Source organism: Neofelis nebulosa, chromosome 6 (genome assembly GCF_028018385.1).
Source record: "Neofelis nebulosa isolate mNeoNeb1 chromosome 6, mNeoNeb1.pri, whole genome shotgun sequence".
Lineage (NCBI taxonomy): Eukaryota > Metazoa > Chordata > Mammalia > Carnivora > Felidae > Neofelis > Neofelis nebulosa.
This window is the reverse complement of record NC_080787.1, coordinates 48,190,677-48,214,403: the sequence shown is the minus strand read 5'-3', so window position 1 is coordinate 48,214,403 and position 23,727 is coordinate 48,190,677. Positions and strand designations below refer to the sequence as shown.

General features: G+C 44.8%; 1 protein-coding gene across 8 annotated transcripts in view; it reads left to right on the top strand.

The window, feature by feature from the left end:
- The window catches only part of ADGRF5 (adhesion G protein-coupled receptor F5), a 98,550-nt gene that overhangs the window by 18,406 nt on the left and 56,417 nt on the right, over nt 1-23,727 (top strand). For 2 of the 8 annotated variants that reach the window (XM_058734176.1, XM_058734173.1), the window contains exon 1: nt 10,752-11,033. The exons of 2 other annotated variants lie outside the window; for them this stretch is intronic. The gene's annotated coding sequence lies outside the window, so the exon portion shown is untranslated. Of the gene's footprint in view, nt 1-10,748; nt 11,034-23,727 lie in introns of those variants that run through there. 4 more of the 8 variants (XM_058734181.1, XM_058734180.1, XM_058734177.1 and 1 more) reach the window with 3 other exon arrangements.

The following is a 23,727-nucleotide window of genomic DNA, read 5'->3' as shown; positions in this document are numbered from 1 at the left end:
AGGGGTGGCAACTTTTGCCACAGAGTGGCCTTCTCTGGTTGACCAGAGCTGCTATTGGCCTATTAGTGTTACCTTCATATTGCGGGTCTTGGACATTTTATTGAGCATCTGTTATGTGCCAGGGATTTCTAGCCCTACCTCAGAAATTACTTCCAGTGTTTGGCTAAGATGATGGAGTATCTTCCCTTTCGTGTAGATGGGCTCCTGTAACCCTAGTAACAAGCAGGGAGTCATGCAGGGGGCATTAGTGTGCACAGTGTATTAGCAAAACCATGCTGTGACCTTGCCTTTGGAAGTACTGAATCCCCTGATGGTGTGTATCTGGCCAGCTGAAAAAGACAGGATGATAAGACCAATCTCCTCTCGGTCGGTTTGTTCATTAAGCAAATATTAATTGAACACCTACCATGTTCCTTTTCACAGTTACCTAGTATTTTAGTTCATATTTTCTTTTATAATCCCCTCTGTAAGTTAGTCATTTTTAACTAATAATTTTTAAAAGTAATAGTTTAAAGATAGTTCTTAAACTTTCAGTTCTTGAGTGTTCAATTTCCCTCTTTCTTAAATACACCCTTAACCTAGGTACATGGATGCCATATGAGTAAAATTGAGGGAGTCTGTGAACTTGAATGAGAAAGTGCCTTTATTTTCACTAACCCCTGATTGAAATTTAGGACTTCCTTTAATTAGAAACGTAGACAGCACATCACTGTAATATTCGCTGTACATATGACTTTGTCTCCAATAAAAATTCCAGATAATTTTATATCACATCACTAGGTTGCAGATCCTTAAACTCCAGTTTATTTTCATTACCACTTAAAATTGTGTAGTTATTAAATTTGCACCATTAAATCTTTTAACTGAATATATTAACAAAGAAGTCAGTGTATTACTAAGTCACATTATGTTTTAATATCTTTTTTATTTATTTTTTTTTTCAACGTTTTTTATTTATTTTTGGGACAGAGAGAGACAGAGCATGAACGGGGGAGGGGCAGAGACAGAGGGAGACACAGAATCGGAAACAGGCTCCAGGCTCCGAGCCATCAGCCCAGAGCCTGACGCGGGGCTCAAACTCACGGACCGCGAGATCGTAACCTGGCTGAAGTCGGACGCCCAACCGACTGCGCCACCCAGGCGCCCCTGTTTTAATATCTTGATAAGCACATTGCAAGGTAATTATTTTCCTTTGTAACCCTATGTATTTTGTTTTATGCATTTATTTTTTATTTTTGTAGTTGTTGTTTTAACGCATTTAAAAACATAATCCCAAGAAGGATGATCAATAGTCCTGACCAGATGCCCAAAGGAGTCCATGGCGCAAAAAATATTTTCACCCTATTTTTGTAGTACTTTCAGCCAGAGTCAGTGAGATGCAAACTTTTTCAGTCTTTATATGTCTAAAAAGATCTTTATTTTGCTCTTGTGCATGAATGTTCTTCCCAGTATGGAGCCAGATGAGGTTGCCTGGAAGAAAGCACAGGTGAGAAGGGACAGGTGGGACCCTGGACCAAATCTGGGGCACGTCAACTTTTAAACATCAGATAGAGGAAGAAAGGCCACGAAGGAGATTGAGAGGAGGAACCAATGAAGTAGGAGGAACGCCAGAAGAGTGGGTGTCACAGAAGCCAGAATACTGGGTTTCAAGGAGGGAGTGGCCAACTCTGTCAAATGGTGTTGCGGGTCAAGGAAGGTGAGGCCGGCCAATGGACCATTGACTAGGGTGACGTGGAAGCCATGGTGAACACCGTGAAAGCCCCTTTGTGCAGTACAGTTGACCCTTGAACAACAGGGATTTGAACTGAACAAGTCCATTTATACATGGATTTTTTTTTTGAGAAATACAGTACATTACTATAAGTATATTTTCTTCTCCACATGACTTTTTAAAGAACATTTTCTTTTCTCTGGTTTACTTTATTGTAAGAACACAATAAATACTACACATAGCATACAGAATATGTGTTAACCACCTGTTTCTGTTACAGGAAGGCTTCCAGTCAAGAGTAGGCTATTAGTAGTTAAATTCTGGGGGAGTCAGAAGTTATTTGCAGATTTTCAGCTGAGCAGGGGGTCAGTGCCCCTAAACCTCTACATTGTAAAAGGTCAGCTGTACCAGTGGAGGAAGATTGATTTGATTGAATTTGGGGCCAGAGAAGAAGAGTGAGAATGTGGAGACAAAATCTATGCACTCAGCTCTCTGCTCAAAATTTGCTATAATGGTGAGCAGGAAAACGTTGCAGTCAATGGCGACAGAGAGAGAGAGAGAGACATATGAAGAGAGATTCTGGAGCATGTTTGTGTGCTGTTGGGACTGATCCAGTGCTGAGGAAGAGGAAATGGGACCCAGAGCCAAGTGGAGGAAGAGGCAAGCCATCAGGAGGAGCAGGGACACATCCTCTCAACCCGGAGGGAGGGCCAGAGAGGGCAGTGCAGGTGCAAGAGGGTTGAAAGTTTGTGTGTGGGGGGATGAACATTCCCATTTGATTGATTCTGTTTTCTCAATGAAGTATGAGACAAGGCTCCTGCAAAGAGTGAGAGAAGAGAAGGTATGAAGCGGCCATTTTGGGGATTGTCAGGCTATGTGATGGTAGCAATTCCACCAACAATTAGCAGAAGGCTGTCCTGATGTTATAGGTCTGCCCCCAGATGCAGATAAGAACCGCTGTCTGAAATACAACCTCTGTGTTCCCCACTTCTCTCTAGCTTCATCCCCCTCTGGTATCTTGAGTCTCTTCCGTATGAAAGTTTCCTCGATGACCTACACTAACTCAAGCTTCTATACAACTCACTGGAGATTTTTCTGTTGCTTCTCAAATCCTGCCACAGTCGTGACAGCCTATACTACTGATGTCACCTGGCCCCATATATTCCAGACCACTACGGTGCCATTCACTACACTCTCAGTGCAGCTACGTTCCAGTTTGTTAAAAAGAACATTGAACTTTCAACATTGAACTTTCTTCCATGAAAGAATATAAGGGCTGGAAAAATTGGGCTGATTTATTTCAGGCACCATGTCAGGCACTCATTATGACGTGAACCAAACATCCTAAAGAAAAGTCTGCAAGTTTAACACAAGTTTAATATCGTCTCTCTCTCTACTCAGGAATCATTACTCCATCCTGTATTGTGCAATTGTCCCAATTTAGGCGTAAGAGGAAAGATGTCTGTACAGTATCTAGCGGGGTCAGGGGAGGGGCAGGCACCAGGGCACAATGTTGAGAGTACTGTATGGGGAGACAGAAGGCCTAAACTCCAGTTCCGGCTCTGACACTACTGGGTGTTATGACCTTGGTCGCCCCTCAATGTCCCTCTGACATCAGACAGCTGGAATAATGATCACTGGACTCCTTTTACTATGACATTCTTTGATTCTTACTTTTATCCTCACCTGGATAACTCTTCAACTCATATTTATCTAGTGGTTTTGGCATCATAGCTGTCTGCTAATCAACTTGATAAAATCTGAGGAAATTACCTCTGCAATCAGAGGCAAAAATGAGGGAAATTTCTTTTGGGGTCAGGAGTGCTGAGACCCTGAAAACAGCAGAGAGCAATGGAATCTGGATAGGAGTTGCCCTTATGGGGACAAGATTTTGCAGGCCCAAACTCGGGCCTTCCACCTGTTTGCAGGTGGCCCTGTTACCTGAGGTCTATGCTGCCTGCTGATGCAGAGCAGAGCATGTGCCCCCCAGATACACAGTGAAGAAGCAGAGGTTAGAACAGGAGTGAGCGTGGACAGAACATGTGCACTTTCTAGTAAATGCAGCTGCTTCCTAAATAGATTCCTTCTAAGACCAATGGAAGAAAGAATCCCCGTGTCCTCAAATAACCTGTTCTTTGCCGTGATGCTGACAGAAGCGTTGAGGGAAGGACTGAAGGGAGAGGAGTCAATGACAAATTTGGTCAATCAATAACTGATGTCATGTGTATCACAGCTGCAGCATGTGGGTGACATATGTCATGCTGTGGGCATCTGCAAGGACTTTCTGCTCTATGAATCACATGTCACCTATGGGAACTGAAGGTGGAATCTGAAGCCTGGGGATGGCTCATCCTCTCCATTGATGGCCAACCCTCTCCAAGCAATGGTCAATAAAGGTCAAAGGAGGGCTGTTGATGACATCTCTATGGAGCCATGTCCTAAATCTGCCTCCACGTCTCCCATATGCTACCCTTCCCTCTTCTGGGAAAATGTAGGGAAAGTAATGATGGGTGTGGAGTGCAAAACAGGGTTCCATCTGGAGTGTGCCTTTGTGCTTTGCATTTCTGACAGAAGCCAGAGCCATCACTGGAAGCATAAGAAGGTGGGTCCACTGGAGCTGTCAACCGTATCTAATTGGTTCAAAAATGGAAGCTTTGGGATCTTCCATAGCAAACTAATCTAAGTATCTGAAAGACACGAACACAAAGAAGGTATAATAACTCTATTGGTGGAATGGACCCAGTAACAGCACGTGCAGATTAAACCTGAGAGTCCCCAGCTGACTGTAAATCTGACCAACTCCAATTAGCAGAGACTTTGCCAAGATACACACACAAAAGATAAGAATAAGACCATTTGTATACTATAAAACTGACCGATTATTTGTTGGTTCCTTCCTTGCATAAGGACAGGTCAGTGCCAGAGGGGAATTTTCCTGGCCTTGATATAGAAACACCAAAAGAGAGCTGACCCCGGGCTGCACGGGGTCAAAAGGGTTACCAACATCTGGTTGTAGATTAAAAAACCAGGGCTTACCCTGCCAAGACATGAAGGTGGGAGTGTTTTGCAAGTTGAACCATTATGTATTTTTGGACGTACTTCTGCTGTGTATATAGTAATGCTGTGGCATTCATGACTTTGTGTGTGACCTTTTCAAGTACTCTGTTTTAATGAACAAAATAAGCATCCCTGCCCTCAAGGAGCTTACATGCTAGAGAGGGGCATGAAAGATGGAAACAGACAATAAACACAACAAATAACTACGTTAGAATGCGCGAGAAGTGATATGTGATGCGGGAAAAAGTTGATCGGGGCGGGAGGATTGGAAAGGCTGAACTATGAACTATGACAATTGGCAGAGGCCCCACTACGAAAGCGCTGTTTGGACAAAGGTGGGAATGAGGTCAAGGAGGGAGATGTGAGGATATCTAGGCAAAGAGCATTCCAGGCAAAGAGTACAGCCAGTGCCAAGACTCTGAGACAGAATTGTGCCTGGCTCGCAAGGAGGAGCAATATGACCAAGGGGAGAGAAGTAGGAGAGGAATTAAAGGAAGAAACAGTGGGAGGCCCACAGATGTGGGGGGGTGTAGGCATTGCAGGCCACTGAAGGAACTTTCAGTTTGACCGTGAGAGATGGGAGCACAGGATTGCTGAGTGTAGCTGGGCATCATATAACGTACTTTTTGTGAGGACCATTCTAACTGCATTCTTGCACAGACACCAATTAAAGGTAGTGATAATAATGCGGTCAAGAGACAATGATGGCTCGATGAGAATGATAGTAATGCAAAAAGTAAGAAATGCCCAATCATGTGGTATTTGGAAGGTAGAGATGATAGGATTTAATGACAAATTATATAGAGTGTACGAGGGGGAGCTTAAGGATGACTCTTAGAGTTGTGGTCTGGGCAACCTGGAAGGATGGCCATGCCCTTTACTAAGATGGGAGAGACTGTTGGAAATGCTAGTTTGGGAGGGCAGATCAGGACTTTAGTTTGGTCATGTTCAGTTTGAGATCCTACTGGATATCCAGATACAAAGTAGGCAGTTGGATATATGGGTCCGGAAATCAGGAGAGAAGTCCATGATAGAGATATGCATTTGAGTCATCAGCACAAAGATTTAAACCATAAAACTGCTGGAGATCACGTGGGGAATAAGTGTCAACACAGAAGAGTTGCAAAGACAGGGTCATGGAACATGCCAGTGTTAACAGGGGCAACCAGCAATGGAAACTGAGGTGGGGAAGTTTCATTTTCCTTTTGCTTTTATTGATCATCTACTATATGCCAGCACTAGACTGGTTGCTAGGCATACAATAAATAATACTAGTCTCTGCCCTCAGGCTGCTTAAAGTCAATCCATCAAAATAATCATTTGGATGCAGTGAGGTAATTGCAAAAAGACGTGTACCTGGTATTATGGGTCCAGGGAGAAGGAACATGTGTCCCAGGCTGGGAGGGCAAGGAGGGTCCTTGGAATAAATAACATCTATAACTTAAAAGGAGACTAAAAGTTACCCAGGTGAGCAAGAGGGAAGGGCAGAGCAGTGAAACAGCCTGGAGCCTGCTGGGAATGTGCATTAATTTGGGGCTGACATTTCTGCCTGAGAAAACAGCTCTGTACGGAATGAGGTTATACCCTCAAGTCCTAAGAGACATGTCATGCCAACAAACATATATAACATGACTGGTGAGTTAGTTACTCTGGCTGCACCACTGAAGAATGGTTGAAGAAGCTTGGGTTCATCTTTCCGCCAACTCCAACATCTTAGAATTCAGGAGAAGGGCTTCTGTCACAGCCACTTGAATCCTTAGCTGTGACAGGGCAAAGTCTCCCCGTCGGCAGCTGATTCTGGGTTGCAGCCGAGACCATATGGTGGTTCCATTTTTTATTTGTCTTTGTTTTCATTGTAAAGTGAGTGGGGACAAGCACAGAGTGTTCCTAGCAACAAACGGGACTGTGGGTGAGAGAGGAATTGCTCCTCAGGGAAGCAAAGGAACAGCCACCTTGACAACGCCCCGTTCCATGTCAGAGAGCCAACTGTGCCCACAGCCCGCTCCTAACCCACCCAAAGCAGGAAGTCTTGGAGCATTTTAAAAGAAGCATTTACTGGGAGCTCACTCTGACAGCGGGTGTTTTTTAAATTTGTGTGTTGTTTTTAGTTTATTTATTTTGAGAGAGAGAGAGAGAGAGAGAGAGAGTGTATGCACAAGCAATCACAAAGGGGCAGGGAGGGAGAAAGAGAGTCCCAAGCAGGGTCCACACTGCCAGCCTGAAGCCGAATGCAGGGCTCGAACTCATGAGCCATGAGGTCATGACCTGAGCCGAAGTCAAGAGTAGGATGTTTTTTTTTTTTTAATTTTTTTCAACATTTTTTATTTATTTTTGGGACAGAGAGAGACAGAGCATGAACGGGGAGGGGCAGAGAGAGAGAGGGAGACACAGAATCAGAAACAGGCTCCAGGCTCCGAGCCATCAGCCCAGAGCTTGACGCGGGGCTCGAACTCACAGACCGCGAGATCGTGACCTGGCTGAAGTCGGACGCTTAACCGACTGCGCCACCCAGGCGCCCCAAGAGTAGGATGTTTAACGGACTGAACCACCCAGGCGCCCCAACAGCAGGGTGTTTCTTAAGGTAAGATGGATGCAAGTCAAGCTCCCTGGTATCATTACTTGTTTTGTAAGTCTGAGGTCTGCAAACTTCCCTTTCCCCTGGAGTGGGCTAACGGGCCACCCGACATTTACTTCTAGCCTGCAATCCTTTTCCAAAGCGGTCAGCCAGTAAAATTCTTTCAGCATCCTTTATAACTACCACATCCACGTCCAGTTTCCTCCTATTGTTTCTTCATTCTTCTCCAACACACCTACATTCATCCTAATCTACATTCAAGTCACCCCCAAAGGAACCAAATATCATGATGAAAACAAGATGTATACCAAAGTCCTCTTCAAAATGCCAATCTCTGGGCACCTTGGGTGGCTCAGTCAGTTGAGTCTCTGACTCTTGATTTCTGCTCAGGTCATGATCCCAGGGTCGTAAGATCGAACATCACATTGGGCTCCGTGCTGAGTGTAGAGCTTGCTTAAGATTCTTTCTCCCTCTCCTTCTGCCTCTCTCCCCTGCTTGTGCTCTAGAAAGAAAGGAAAAAGAAAGAAAGAAAGAAAGAAAGAAAGAAAGAAAGAAAGAAAGAAAGAAAGAAAGAAAGAGAGAGAGAAAGGAAGGAAGGAAGGAAGGAGGAAAGAAAGAAAGAAAGAAAGAAAGAAAGAAAGAAAGAAAGAAAGAAAGAAAGAAATCAACGCTAGCAGAAAGCAAAGGAGAATACCAAATCCACATGCACAGCTATTATTACAACAAAAATTTCTTTTCAGTAGAGATAACAGTAGCCAACACTTACACCATCTCTCTATGCGCCAGGCACTCTTGCAAGCATTTTAATCTTCACAGCGACCCTTAGGTAGGTATTATTATTACTCCGATTCTATAAATGAGGACACTGAGGTGCAGAAGGACTAATAACCTGTTGAGGTTGCACAGAGCTATTAGCAGATCTGGGGTCGGCACTCTCACCACCATCCTACTCTGGGCTTTCAAGACCTGGGCGCTTTTCCACTATGTACATTTAGTATTCTGGATTTTTAGTGTAATAAAGAATCTAGAGTATCTCTATCCATTCCTTACAGAAAAAGTCAATACGTCGTATATTTAGCATAGGAAATTAATTTGGAATATTTTAGGATATGATTTGAAGCTATTTGGCTCCATGCGTATGTGTTTTAATACTCCTCCTAATATTTGCTTAGACCAAGAGTAGTATTACAGATAGGCTCAAAAGATCTAGTCTTCATCGTGATTCACCAGGTTACGATTTTTAGCTTTTAGCTACAAATAACGGAAAACCCAACTGGAACTGGATTAAATAATAAGGGCTTTTATTGCCCCACTAAGGGTGAATCCAGAGGTAATAATGTGCGCCCTCACTTGGCTTCGTGTCCAAGCATGCCCCAATGTCCGGCAAGGAGAATGAGATCCGCATGCTTTAGACCAATCACGATGCCCACCTGGCCCGAGACAGCCAGGTTGCCTTCCCTGAGTTCCCCAGCCAGCCTGGGCTGGCAGCAAGGAGGAAGTGGAGGGTCGACTGTGGCGGGCAAACGCCAAGTCCACCCATGATGACGTGAAGCTAACTGGAGAATACAACTGAGAATCACTACTGAGAGGTAAAGTAATATTGTGACGGTTCATCTTTTGTTTTTGCAAGTGAGAGTCACAACTGTATTGGGATGTCCGATATTTCTTTGTTTGTTTTTTTTTAAGGTTTTATTGAAATTCCAGTTAGTTAACATACAGTGTGATATTAGTTTCGGGGGCATGATTCAGTGATTCAGCACTTCCATACAAGCCCCGGCGCTCATCATAGCAAGTTTATCCTCTTTTTTGGTCAAAATTGTTCACTTTTGTCTCAGGGCTGATTACTACTGGTAGTTGTCAACATGCCTACAGGTGATAGCTTTTTCTAAGCGCATTTACTTATTTTTGAGAGAGACAGAGAGACCAAGCAGGGGAGGGGCAGAGAGAGAGAGAGGGAGAAAGAGAATCCCAAGCAGGCTCCACGCTGTCAGCACAGAGACTGATGCGGGGCTCAGACTCACACACCACGAAGTCATGACCTCAGCCGAGACCAAGAGTCGGATGCCCAACAGACTGAGCCACGCGGGCGCCCCGGGGATAGCTTTGACCAGATGGGAAGGTGGGTGAGAAGGAGAGAGAGATGGTGTGGGATAGGAAAAGAGTATGAGCTTGTAGGATTAGAGCCCGGGACCCCAGATAGTAACAGTTCTCCTCCTCTATACCAGGCTCTCATGGGAGCCTGTACGTTCAGTGGTGGTGTTAGCCACTTTCACACACAATAAAACCAAGTCTCAGCGACGTGCTGTCATGTGTACGAGGCCACATAAATAGAAACCCATGGGAATACAGTCTGAATCCCTACAGTCTGACACTGGCCGAGCCCAGCCAGGCCTCGTGCTTCAGCCTTTCCACGGGAAGGGGTCCAGAGGAGGGCTACCTGAACAACATTCCCCACACTAAAGCATGAGAACAAGAGTGATAATCTATCACATCTCATCTGTGTTCTGACCGCGGGCGAGTCGCTGTTTCCCCCCGGCTCACAGGTGCCTGACTTGTAAAATGAGGATGGGTAGGTCACTTCCAGCTCAAAACTCTGATTATAATTCGTCTTTAAACACAACAACCTGAATACAGCCTGCCAACCTGCCCTTTTCCATGTATCTCCTTATCTTTAAATATTAGTGCTGTTATCAAGATGATATTTGAAGCATCGCGGCATTGGATGCGTAAGCATCCAGAGTGTTCCTGGAACTCCGAGAGAACTAGTTGTCCCCTTTTTTTAAATCTTTTTTTTTTAATTAATGTATTTACTTTGAGAGAGAAGGAGAGCACAAGGAGGGGAGGGGAAGAGAGAAGGAGAGACAGAAACCCAAGCAGACTCTGCGCCATCAGCACGGGGCCTGATGATGTGGGACTTGAACTCAGGAACTGTGAGATCACGACCTGCGCCGAGATCAAGAGTCAGACGCTTAGCCGACTGAGCCAGCCAGGTGCCCACAGTTGGCCCCTTAATGTGGAAGATTTGAAGTGCAGCTCTCTCAGCGCTGGGGCTAAGAGTATCTTTAGGTCTTTTCATATTCTGGGGATTTTTAAAAAAATTCTCTGACTTCTTGATGCTACCAGAAATAAGAACTCATCAATAATTCTACTTTCCTTCCACTCTGAAAACACAGTCTGATTTAGTGAACATCTTTCAAAGGTTGAAACAGTGCATCCTACACCGCTCCTCAGCTCTAACCCCTTTGGAGTTTGCTTTGGTTTCATTTTTCTGATTTTTTTCCTTTGGTGAAAGAAAAGCAAGAACTAGGGGCATTGGCCAAACAAGTCTGGCCACTCAGCGGAGAGGTTTCTAGATAAGAAGGATCTGAAGGACTTCCCATGGGCGTAAGGGAAATCGTGCACGCCATCCGGGGAAGAGGACCAGGAAATCGCTTCTTGTTTTTCAAACAGAAGTGAGCCTCTCAACGGATGGCTCTGTGAGCCTTGGAGGATCACTGCAGGGGAGGCACGGGAGAGGGGTGAGGCAGAGCTCGGCATGGAGCCCTCACAATGAATCCTGCTTGGCTTTCCCTTCATCGGGTGTAGATTTCCTTGGAGAGCATGGGGCCAATGGCCTCATAGTGGAAACCTGGATGATTTTAGACATCTGATCAGAGCAGAAGCCAGCCTGGGGACTGCAGTGCTGAACAGGTAACAGGCATTCTACTGTGGTTCATCTCCCTTTGTAGCAAGACCCTGGGGGTGCCTCGGTCCAGTTATGATCCTCTTTGCCTGACTTCCTTTTGTATAGCTGTCACATGTATGTTGCCAGCATAAAGCATATCTGCTCAAGAGCATTGTTCAGGCTGTTGGCCAAGTTGACAAGGCTGTGCTTAGGAAGACTGAGTGTCGGCAATTAGATGGCATCTTTTAAGGGGTTCCTCTCTAATGAAGAGAGTTTTCCTTTTTTTTTTTTTTCTTTTTTCTTCTTTCTTTTTAAAATGAATTTTCCCATCCCTGAGCCAGAAAATACCATAAAGACCAGAGCATGCATGAAGGCCGCCATGAGTATTTCCATGGCCGGGCATCCATGGGCCGTTGTGCTGCCAAGAGGCTGTACTGTGTCTAGGAGGGGGAGCACCAGCTAATCTCTCAGCTCCCAGGCAGTCCTTGGGGTAACGGGTGATCTCCAAAATGTTAAACTGTCACTTCCCGCCCATGATGGAGAGGAAAGCGTTTACAGTCAGCGCTGGGAAGGAAGTCAAGAAAAGTGCTGAGTTTAAGAGCTGGGCAGACTTGGCCTTGAGCATTCTAGAAAGAGGAAAAGCCCTTTGATGTGTGGCTTGCTTAAACCATGTTTTCTTACGCTTTGCAGAGAGCCAGGCCCTGCCATTTCACCGCCACTCCGTTTTTCCTTCCATAAAGGGCTGATGTTTTTGGTCTTTCATTTCTGAATTATATAAGTAGCACATGAATATATTCCTCCTGTAATAGAATATTTCTAACACCCTCCAGTACCCACTATGTCTTTCTCCTCCCCCAAATTATCCCATCAATAATTTGCTGTGTGTCTTGTCTTCTGTGTCTTCAGTCTTGTCTTCTGTCTTGCTGTGTATCTTGTTTTCTGTCTTCTCTGCTCTCAGGACAAGCCAAGGCACAGAGCACAATAAATTCTCATTGTCAGATTCATTTATCAATCTTTAACAGCACCTTTTCTCACTGAAAGATAAAATGATACCTGGAGGTGTCGACAGCTCTTTTGACTCTCAGAAAAGTCCAAAAGAGTTTTTTTTCATTTTTGTCATTATTACCTTTGCGTTGATTTTGGCTTTGGCAATCACTATTAATAATGGCTTCCCATAGGCGGCTGGGCAGCTCAGTTGGTTAAGTGTCCAACCCTTGATTTCAGCTCAGATCTTGATTTCATGGCCGTGGGATTGACCCCCACACTGGGCTTCACACTGATTGTGGAGCCTGCTTAAGATTCTGTCTCCCTCTCTCTCTGTCCCTTTCCCCTGCTCATGTGTGCAATGCTCTCTCTCAAAATAAATAAATAAATAAATTTTTAAAAATAAGAGCATCCCACAGATTAAACTCTGGATTTTCTGGAGGTTTGGCCTTCTTTCTTTGAAGGCCATCAAAGGCAGCCTTGTTTTAGAAATGAAAGGGGGAAGAAAAGGAAAGAAAAAAGAGGAAAGGAAAGGAAAGGAAAGGAAAGGAAAGGAAAGGAAAGGAAAGGAAAGGAAAGCAAAGGAAAGCAAAGGAAAGCAAAGGAAAGCAAAGGAAAGCAAAGGAAAGCAAAGGAAAGGAAAGCAAAGGAAAATGAACTTGGATAGATAGATGAATGATTAGCTAGCCAGCTAACTAGCTAGAAGCTAGTTAGATTGAGTGGTTGGTTCAGGGAAGATAGGATGAGGGTAGGAGAGATTCCCTTTTTATTTAATGGATAATAGATTTTTTAAAAAACAGGTAAATTCAGTTTCTACCTCTTTTGGCTCTCTGTGAAAAGGTAACCATCTATTTCCCCCCCCCCCCTGCACGATGTCATGAGACAAGTGAATAAGAAAAATTCTCTATGAACCAGTCGATATGGGTCATGGAGAGACCGTTTGGAAAGAAGTTACAATGTCAAACCCGAGAATAATTACAAAATACTTTCAGTTGCTATTTGGTATTTTCTTGGCCTTTCCAAAGTTTCCCTATCCAAAACTAGAAGGCCATTTGGCCCTGCTGATTTTGGACATTCTGCCATGCGTCTTCAGCCTGGATCCCTTCTCCTGGGCTAATCAGAGTAATCACGTCACCGTGTCCCCATGCAGGGACTGCTGCTTCTTCCACCCCACCTCAGGGGAAACACATATCCTATCTCATTTTATGGAATACAAAAATGAAAGTTTCGGAGATTAAGCGGTTTGCCCAGCATCACACAATGGATCTTTTTGGGGCACCAAGATAAGAAAAAAACCCAGGTCTCCGGCTTCCCAGCCCCTCTTGGGGTCAGTAAGGTGAGAATAAAAGTCATGCAGAGGAGAGAATTAACGTGTGTGGCTGGATTCTGTCAGCTTCCTAGCAACATGGGTTCCCAGTTTTGCTGGGAATCTACAGACAGATCAAGCTATTGCCTGGGCCAGATTTTAGCAGATTCCAACACTTGTCCATTAGCATCACCATCGAAATTTAACAAAAAGACAACAATGCCCAGGTACTTCCCTGGAACAGCTAGATCAGAATCTCTGGGAAAGAGATCTGGGCAGGGCCTTTTTTTCTTTTCTCTTTCTTTCTTTCTTTCTTTCTTTTCTTTCTTTCTTTCTTTCTTTCTTTCTTTCTTTCTTTCTCTTTCTTTCTTTCTTTCTTTCTTTCTTTCTTTCTCTCTTTCTTTCTTTCTTTCTTTCCTTCCCTCCTTCTTTCTTTCTTTCTTTCTTTCTTTCTTTCTTTCTTTCTTTTCTTCCTTCCTTTCTCTCTCTTCCTTTTTCTTTCTTTCTTTCCTTCCTTCCTTCCTTCTTTCTTCTTTCTTTCCTTCCTTCCTTCCTTCCTTCCTTCCTTCCTTCCTTCTTTCTTCTTTCTTTCTTTCCTTCCTTCTTTCTTCTTTCTTTCCTTCTTTCCTTCCTTCTTTCTTCTTTCTTTCTTTCTTTCTTTCTTTCTTTCTTTCTTTCTTTCTTTCTTTCTTTCTTTCTTCCTTCCTTTCTCTCTTTCTCTTTCTTTCTTTCCTTCTTTCTTCTTTCTTTCTTTCTTTCTTTCTTTCTTTCTTTCTTTCTTTCTCTCCAAAACGATTCTTTTATATAGCTAGGGTTGGGAACCATGGGGTCCCAACTGTAAGAGAGAAAGTTGCCAGATGGAGAAGCAGAAGCAACACCTGTTCATGTGGCCAAGCATTTGGGGCCGGAAGGGCCAGTAGCTGTGAGCACATGAGCAATGTGCATTAGGATTCTGGCTGCTGCTGTCTGCCCATGAGAGAAACGGACCCATCTCACACCCACGTGTGAGAATGCAGAGATTTCCAGTTCCCCCACCAAGGGCCCGGCCACACCCCTGACTTCACTGCAGATAGACTGGCTCCCTTGTTCCTTGCGAATTTTACGAACCCAGATTAAATGTTCGAGGTAAACAGGATGTGCTCTTCTGGTGCCAAATGATTATGGGGGTCATATATCTTATCCAATGGCACGTTGACGTGTGTGTCCCCACGTCCAGAAAAAAGGGAAGAAAGAAATACTAACTATCCTTTGTGTGATCTGCCGCTTTGTGGATTGAGCTAAGTATGGATAGACAATACATCAGGGTTATTTTTTAATCATAAAATGTGTTCCTAGAACTATCCCTTCCAAGATCTCTCAATACAGTTCAAGCTAGAATCGCTCGTGGCTGTCACGTGTGTGTATGAATGGAGAGCGTTAGGAGGGGCTCTGCCAGCTTTACGTCAGAGTCCAGGGTGCCCCTGGGTTTTGGTACATAGTAAGTACCACCGGGCGGCTTGTTGACTGAAATGTCTGCATTGGCTGTGGGTACACTATGAATTCACAAGTAGTTTACCAACACAGCATTTCAGCCCACATGGTGTGATTCTAGTCATAAAGGTTCAATAACTGAAATCTTGCCTATTTCCTAAAAATAATCCCCAAAGTGAAACCTTTGAAGTCACAGTTTGGTGAAAGCGTCTGTGCTGCATAGACTTGCTAAGTGCTATGGGGTTACCCAGGCAGAGAATCCTTTCCTTTAATTACCTTAGATTCTTAATAGAGGGCCAAACACAGGCATTGAGGGTTTTAATAGTACCTGACAATATTTACTGAGTGTTTATTATGTGCCACTCTGCTCAGGGTTTTCCAAAGATTGTTAGCTCATGTAGTTATTCCAATAATCTTATACGCCTGGTGCTTTTATAGTAGCCGTTTTACTGATGAAGCACACAGTTTTAAGCAAGTTGCCTGAGGCACACAAAGCCAGCAATGGATGAAGTCGGGACTCCAGCCCAGGCAGTCTGACTTATGAGTCATGCCTAATTACTATGCGATGCTGCAAACCTCTCAGGGCACTGCAGAAAGGTCCACACAGCAGATACATGCAGTGTATTCAGGAGAAAGATGCATCTCTGGTGGAGATAAGAAAAGAGGCAGGATGCTGTAAAGATTAAGAGCTCCAGCCTTGGCAACAGACTCGACTACTTTACCGTGTGGCCGGGGTGTGTTATTTAATTTCCCCATGCCTCAGTTCCTTCATCTATAAAATGGGGATGATGATAGTTCTACCAAGGTAGGACCTAAGGATTAGACGAGCCTTGTTCATGCAGGGTGTTTAGTCTAATTCTTGGCATGTAGCCGAGTCTTGATAAATGATAGCAATTGTTGCCATTACTAAGTGAATAGCGAGACCCCAAAAGACAGCTCAGAAAGGAGGAATGGGACATTTCAGCGGCCAGGAATGGTTTGAGAAGAAACTGAGAGGCAGCCATTCATTCAACCAAGACTTGCTGTTAGTATTTATGACACATCTTGCCAAAGAAAGTACGGTGAAAACTTGTGAGTGGTCAGCCTATTTTGCAGGCAAGTTTTATGGGAGAAAAACATGGCAGAGCTGGGTTTACATTTAGGTTGTGTGTGCCAGGTGAAGTAGCCCAAGTATCGCCTGGTCACTTGAGAACGTTTGAAGAATTTGAATGCGGTAGACAGCAATCTATGAGAAGTCGCGTTCTAGGCAAATGAATCTGCCGATGGTGCGTTGGGTTATTGAGCAGGGCAGTGGGGGTGGGGTGGGGAGGAAGCCCATCCAGGAGATTGCTGCAATCATCCAGGTGCGAGGTGATCGTGTCCAAACCAGGTGGCAGCCGAGGGAAAGAAAACAGCAGCGGAGGCAGTGACAGGACTTGGTGGCTGGTCGCATTGAGTCTCCCTCTCCTGCCCTGGATTCTTGTGTGAGGAATACCCGTGCGGTGGTGAGCCTGGGGAACTGGACGATGAAGCCAGCTGTTGGGAAATCTTGAAAGGGATGGGTTATGAGGTAGCAGTGGGAGAGAAGAATGACATTCAGTCTTTGGGGAGCTGAATTTTCCACCCAGAGGGAAAGAGTGTGGTTGGGGAGATGCGCCTAATACGTAGCAGAGAGATCAGGGTGGAAATAAAGTTTTGGAATTCTCATGTAACTTGATAATGAAAACTATGGAAGTGGACAAGCTCTCTAAGAGAAAGGGTGTCGGGGGGATGAGCCAAGGACCCAGGTCCACAGCGGGGCAGTTGGGAGGAGGAGGGAAAGGAGAAAAAGCTGGAGTGATGGGAGAGGAAGGGGAGAATGATGGAAGAGGAAAGGGGGCCCCGTGAACGAGGAGGCACTAAGGGCATCAGAAACCAAGAAACCAGGGAGAACGAGGACTAGTGAAGAATGGCACTGGCTAATATCAGACACTCCAGATTAAAGAAATCTTGGAATATTCATGACTTCTCAGGGAACTGTATTTGGGGGGAAATAATACTTTTTTTTTTTTCATTTTGAGTAGTACACACACCTTATTCTTAAAGCTTAACAAAATCCCTGGAAGGGAAAATGAAAATTTCAGAGAAATGAAGTCATGGGCCAAGGACAGCCATGCATGGTCTCAGGAGACAGAGACGATGAGGTCTCTGAAAGCGGGAGACACAGAGGGCTAAAGTGGCCCTGACAATCATTAAAATGTTGGAATAATTTCTTAAATGTTTGTTTGTTTGTTTTGAGAAAGAGAGCATGGGAAGGGCAGAGAAAGAGAGGGAGAGAGAGAATCCCAAGCAGGCTCCACAGTGCGCCAGTCCCGACACAGGGCTCCAACTGACGAACCATGAGATCATGACCTGAGCAAAAACTAAGAGCCGGCCGCTCAACCGACCAAGCCACACAGGCACCCCTAAAATGTTGGAATATTTTAAACCATGTTGTAAATAACTGCTGCCCCTCAAGCCCCTGGAGTGTCCAAATGCCCTCCACCCACCTCTGCCTCAGCCACCCAGCCTTCGGACCCTCCTGCAGACCTCCGTACCATCCAGAATGAGGGCCCCCGGCCCCTGCTCCTGCATAGTGACCAGAGACTGCTCCAAATGGTCCATTACTTTTATGATTAACACTCCAGTATTCTTTTGAATACCTGACGGAGGGTAGGACCACAGATCTGTAAGGCTTGGCCCCACACCCAAGCCCTCTGCTGCTCAGTGCATCCCTACAGCCAACCACAGGGCTACCCTCCATCATAGCTGGAGCACAGCCCCGGCATTGTTTTGCTGGGACTTAGGGAACCCCTTCCACACAGTAAATGAAAGTAGGAAGATCGATGAGATAAGAGCAGAGTGAGGAACTTAATGTTTTCATAAAGATGGCAATCTCTTGCTTAAAGGCTCAAATTCTCCAGGGATTTACAACAGGGAAAGAAGTGTAAAAGGTTATCAATGCTGCACACACGGGCAGTGTGTTTTGGAAAACTTGACCCCATTGTGTACAAACAAATGTTCTTCTGTAATCTGATGGTACCGAGCCGCCCTGACACAATGCTGTTGCGGGACCTTATTTCAAGGCAAGGGAAAATTAAATAGAAAAAAAAATGTTCAAAGCAGTCCTTTAATTGGTATTGTGTTTCGTGTTTGTGTTAAATAAATATTTAGCTTATACTTCTGCATGTGTGAGGGATGAATCATCTAATTAAATAATGTCGGCAAAGATAAGTCTTGTCACCTCTGCCGTGGAAAATACAGATCTATGAAGGCAGGCTCTTAAGGTTATATGTGAGGATTTTTAATCCTCAAGTTCAGGAGGGAGGTTATGGCTGATACCCTGTGCCTCATGGAGATGAGTAATAATCACAGCAGGATTTGCAGTTGAAGCCCTCCTGGAATTTGGTGTTATAATTTAGCACCTGTCATCAAAAGGAATCTGCTCTGAATTGTTTTCCAGGAGTAGAATGATGTATGTGCAGACCTATGTCCAGTCTCTCACCTGCTATTTTGATCAGAAGTACGTGTTTAAAAAATAACTACCTGAACATCTAGGCTGTTCCCCAAAACGTGCAAGGCAGGACACGGGGAGATATGCGTGTGGCCTCTCTCAAAGGGGACGGTAACTTGTCTAGTTGGCCAGCCACAGGCCAAGGTAGGGTAAGAGGCATGGCTTCCCTTGATACAGTCCTCACGTGCAATACATTGAGTTCTTTTCTTAAAAAGAAAGTCACATGGGGCTCCTGGGTGGCTCAGTTGGTTGGGTGTCCAACTTCAGGTCAGGTCATGATCTCACCGTTCATGAGTTCGAGCCCCGCGTGGGGCTCTGTGCTGGCAGCTCGGAGCCTGGAGCCTGCTTTGGGTTCTGTGTCTCCCTCTTTCTCTTCCTCTCTCCCACTGGCACTCTTTCTCTCTCTGTCTCAAAAATAAATAGACATTAAAAAAAAAAGAAAGTCACACATATAACATCACTACTCCATGCAACATGAGAGCCAAGCAGGTTACAAATGGGAGGAATCTCCACTCTTCCACCTTGCAAATCTCCTAAGTTGTGTGCACTCACTCGTCTTGCACATAGTCTACAGCTACCCCCAACGTGATTTCCTCCCTCCTCGCCCCAACGAGAGCTGAGCACATATCACGAGTACATTGCCCTTGCTGAGAACATATCATGTCTCCAAATCCCATGGGCAAAACCAGCCCCCTCCGTGTGGGCCTTTCAGCACCACTGGACACAGTTGTGACAGTCTGCTTCTTGAAACCTGGCTTTCCCTGGTTCCAGACTCTCTTCTAACCTTGTTTCCTTCCTGCCTCTCTGGTCTCTCATTCGCAAACATCTTCGCTCCATCATCTTCCTTGACAGGACCTCTGGTTGCTGGAATTTTCTGGGCCTCAGTTCTTGGCTGTCATCTCTACTCTCTCTACTGTCTTCCTAATCAATCTTAACACTCCTGTGGTGGCAATTACCCCGCCTGTCCTGGCTCCTGCTCACCTCCCAAGCCCTCCCGTATACATCCCCTGCTCCTTTTGGTGTTCCAGCCACTCTGGCCCATTTGCAGCTCCTTGAATGTACCGTGCATTTTTTCTGCCTCAGGGCCTTTGCACATGATCTTTGTGCTACCTGGAACTCTCAACCTCCTCCCCCTCTGAGCTCCCTTTTGTTTTTAGCTAATTCCAACTCACACTTCAGATTTCAGCTCAACTAAATACTTCCTTCAGGTTACCTTCCACAGATCCCCAGGACTAGGTCATGTCCCTCTGTTAATAGACTTTATTAGAAAACTCAGCACAGTGGTGAAAAATATCGGCTCTGGAATTAGGCTTTTTCGGTTCACATTCTGGCTCTGCCACTTACCGTCTTGTGTAATTTGGGGAAAATTATTTAACCATTCTGTGGCTCAGTTCATTTGATATCATACTGTTAAGTAGATACTATACTAAAATCCCTATACTGGAATTGCAATGAGGATTAAAAGATTTAATACAGTCAATGCTCAGCTCTGCGCCTGGCACATAGTAAGTGCTCAACAACATATTAGTGTCATGATTATTTTCCTTGGTCACATTTTCACGGTCATGGTCAAACAGTGAATTGAGTGACTGATCCTTTAATGATGCTCATCTATTCCATTAGACTCTAAGCTCCATGGAGACAGGGATCATTTGCTTGTTTTCTGCTCCTTTCTCTGCACCTAGCAGAGCACCTGGCACTTAGCAGGACTTAATAAATGTTTTCCCAGTGAATGAATACAGAAAAGGATACATGAGTAAGGGAATAAATAGATTTGCTTCATGCTATGCTTACGACAACAAATATAATACAAGGAGGAAGGTTAAGGACCTCGATTAAGAGGAAGTAGAGACTATTTATAGCTAGGCAGATCAAGGAACCTCCAGCCAGGAGGAAGCCTTTTGCCTTGTCATTGAAGGATGGATTGAACTGGAGTATGCAGTGATTATCCCGAGGCCAAGGGGCGGGGAAAGATGGAGACTAACAAACCAAGTAAATGGTAGGATTCATTTGGTTTTACCAAACATTCAAAAATAGTTTGACAATAATAACTGCTCTTCTCCACCGCCAGGATTGATTCTCAAAGATTAGCTTTTGCATTTTTACTTTGGCGTGAACCCCAGAAAACCTCTCACTCTATTTTCAATTATGAAAAATCAGCCACCATCAGTGATGAAAATCTAATAGATGCTTATTACATATACTTGCTCTGGAATATACAATCTAGGTCATGGAAGGCCTTGAGTATCAATGAAAGCAACTGCCTTTACTCAAAAAGCAATGGGGAGCTGAACAGGGAATAACATGTGGGAAGGGCACTTCTAGAAGGTTAATCTTGCGTCCATGTAGACAATGGGGCGGAGAGGGAAAGAATACAAGCCATTGCAATGGTGCACGAGAGAGGCAGTGAAGGCCTGAACTGCCTAGTAAGTCAGAGGTGGGTTGGATAAATACAAGAGGTCATCATGGTTAGGCTCAGAAGCCTATGTGAGGTTTACCTTGGATTTGAAATAAATGTGAGAAATTTTAGACTCTTTGAATAGTAATGGGACTTCAGAAGCAAACTTCAGTGAGCACCTAATAAATTACAGAGATCTATACTTCTCATCATCATCTTTGATGACAGTCACTATCCACAATTCTATCATAAATGGTTTGCCCGACTGTAGGACAATATTGTCATCTAGAATGTAAGAATGCTTGGTGGGGTCTCCTGAGGCACATTGTCCTTTCTAGGCCTTAGTTTTCTCATCTGAAAAACTAAGGGGAGCCCACACTTCCATGGAGGCAGTGCTGGAACTAGAGATAAATTCTAATTTGTCTTCTAATTCAGATTGTGTGTGTTCTTATGCTCTGTTCAGACACACCGATAATCCATTTTTCAATGTTCATCAAAAACATACTCAAAATAAACACTCAATAAATATTAAGCAACAGACCAGAGGGCCACACTTACCCTTTTTAAATAAGAAAAGAATGGTATCATTTTTACTGAATTCGAATCAGTTTTCCAGGGCTGCCATAACAAAGTCCCACAGACGGGGTGGTTTACACAACAGAAATCTCTTTTCTCACAGTTCTGGAGCTTAGAATTGGAGATCAACATGTCAGCAGGGTTGATTTCTTCAGAGGCCTCTCTCCTGGGCTGGTAGATGGTCATCATCTTTCGGGGTCTTCACGTGGTCTTTCCTCTGTGTCTGTTTGTGTCCTAATCTCCTCTTCTCATAAAGCCACTGGCCGTACTGGATGAGGACCCACTCTAATGACCTCGTTTTAACTAAGTTACCTTTTTAAAGACCCTACCTTCAATTAAAGGTCACATTCCGAGGGACTGGGGGTTAGACTTCAACATACTAATTTTGGAGGGATACAACGCAGCCCAGAACAAGTTGCATTGAAGACCAGGCCCTTTTGTGCTTTGTGGGCATGATCTCTAATCTCCTCAGCGGTGCCGCAAGGCGAGCGCTGGGATCCTTGCCATTCATATCAGCAAACTGAGGCTCGGCGGGGGTGAGTGTCTCACCATGGTTACCAAGCGGTGGAGCTTGAGTCAGAATACAACCCTGTTTCGCTTCCAAACTGGTGCTCTTTCCACTGTAGTGTACTACAGGAAAAAGGGAATCGCCTGAACTGTAATGCCACCAAATTCTCCTTCCAAGTCAGAGCAAAAATAGATCTGCCTTCTTTGGTGCCAGTAATTGTTCAGGAGAACAAAGCCCTCCTAAGGACCGTGGCTGAGCCTACTGCACAGTGGCCGGGCAAGCTGCTCAAGGGAACCTCCAGGAGGGGCTCAAGGGACTACTAAATCTCCCCCTTTGGGCTCTTGTTTCCTCTGCGTATGCTGTTCTCCTTCACCTGAGACTCTCTTTTCTTTCCTTGTTACACATGAAAGCATCACCCATCCTTCAAAGTCTGGCCACTGACCCTAATCACTCCCAAACTAGCCCAGCTTTCCCCCATCTTCAGTTCCAGGCATGCTTATCACTCGCACAGTGCAGCTCACTTGGGAGATAGGCCCTCGTGGGGGTGGATCTGGCTCTGTTACTCAACTAGCTGGGTGGCCTGGGTGAATTCTGCAGCCTCTCTGGGCCTTCATTTTCTCATCTATGAATTAGGATAAAAGTACCTACCTCACAGGGTCATCGTGACAGGGAAACTAAGTGCACTAACCTATTTACTGCACTTAGCAGTGTGCCTGGAACATAGTAGACCTTCAGTACATAGTGGTTTTTATGTTGATATTCTTTCAGTCTATGTTGCGTGCCTTCCCAATGAGACTGGGAGCTTCCTGGAGGCAAGGACCATGGCTCACTTCAATTTATGCAGGCACAGCACAATTTGGGGACTGCAGAAAACACTCTGTATTTGCCAGTGCACAAGTGTGCAACACATTTGATAACTGTATGAGATATTGAACACAATCTCAATTAACGGCCTTGGCTATTGGATTGTATCAAAAACTGGTGGGAAGATCACCTTGGAGCCCACACTTCCATTCGTTCGTTCATTCATTCATTCATTCATTCATTCATAATTGACTGCTTCCTAAATGCATCCCCTCAAACTTCTGTTTCTATGTAAGCTCTTTAGTAGAGAGCGCTATAGGCTGGTGATAGAAGGTACCAACGTGCAAGGAAATGTAGAAAGGGCAATAGGTGGCCGAAAATATGGATCTGTAGACCTCAAACCTCCCTTGCATCAGAAACAGCTCTGGTAGATGGAGAATTTCAGCTTCCACCCCTTAGACATTCCAACTCAAGTGGTCTAGGGTGATTTTAAAATAACAAACAAACAAATGGAAAAAGGAAAATAAGAAACTCCCCAGATGATGCTTCCGATGCACAGCCAGGGCGAAGAACCACTGAAGCAGATGATGTACAAATACTCCAGGGAACTTTTTCCCCTAGGCAATGCTAAGGGAGGCAATGTGTGTGGGACTAGAGCGGGGAGCAGAGCCCTGGTCACAGAGGCTGAGCAAGTGTGGGCTCACATTGTCATCTTACCTTCCTCCTCTCCAGAAGGAACCAGGAGAGTATCTGGGCTAGGGTCCCCAGAGGACAGGGGTTGAGGATACCAGAGAGCCTGAAAAGGGAGAGCTGTGTAGGGCTTAGGAAATAAATCATTTCCAGAATGAATCTCACTCTTTCCCTACTTAGACGGAGTGTGGAAACACAACTTGGTGACATTGGGGCATCGAGCCTCACAGATGTGGCCATTTCGTGAACATGCTTCTAACCTTGCAAAGGCGTGCAAGGCCATTTACTTCTCTTCCCACTCCCCCGATAAAGTATGGGCCAGTCAGCGCTGATGAAGGGTTTCCAGGAAAGTGGGTGATTTTCAGATTTGGGAGAATAATTCCCTAATGTGTTTCAGGCCAGTCTCACAGTGGCAGTTCCTGATGCATAATCACTCTGCAAGAGAATGTCATTATAGACCTCTTCAAGGAAGC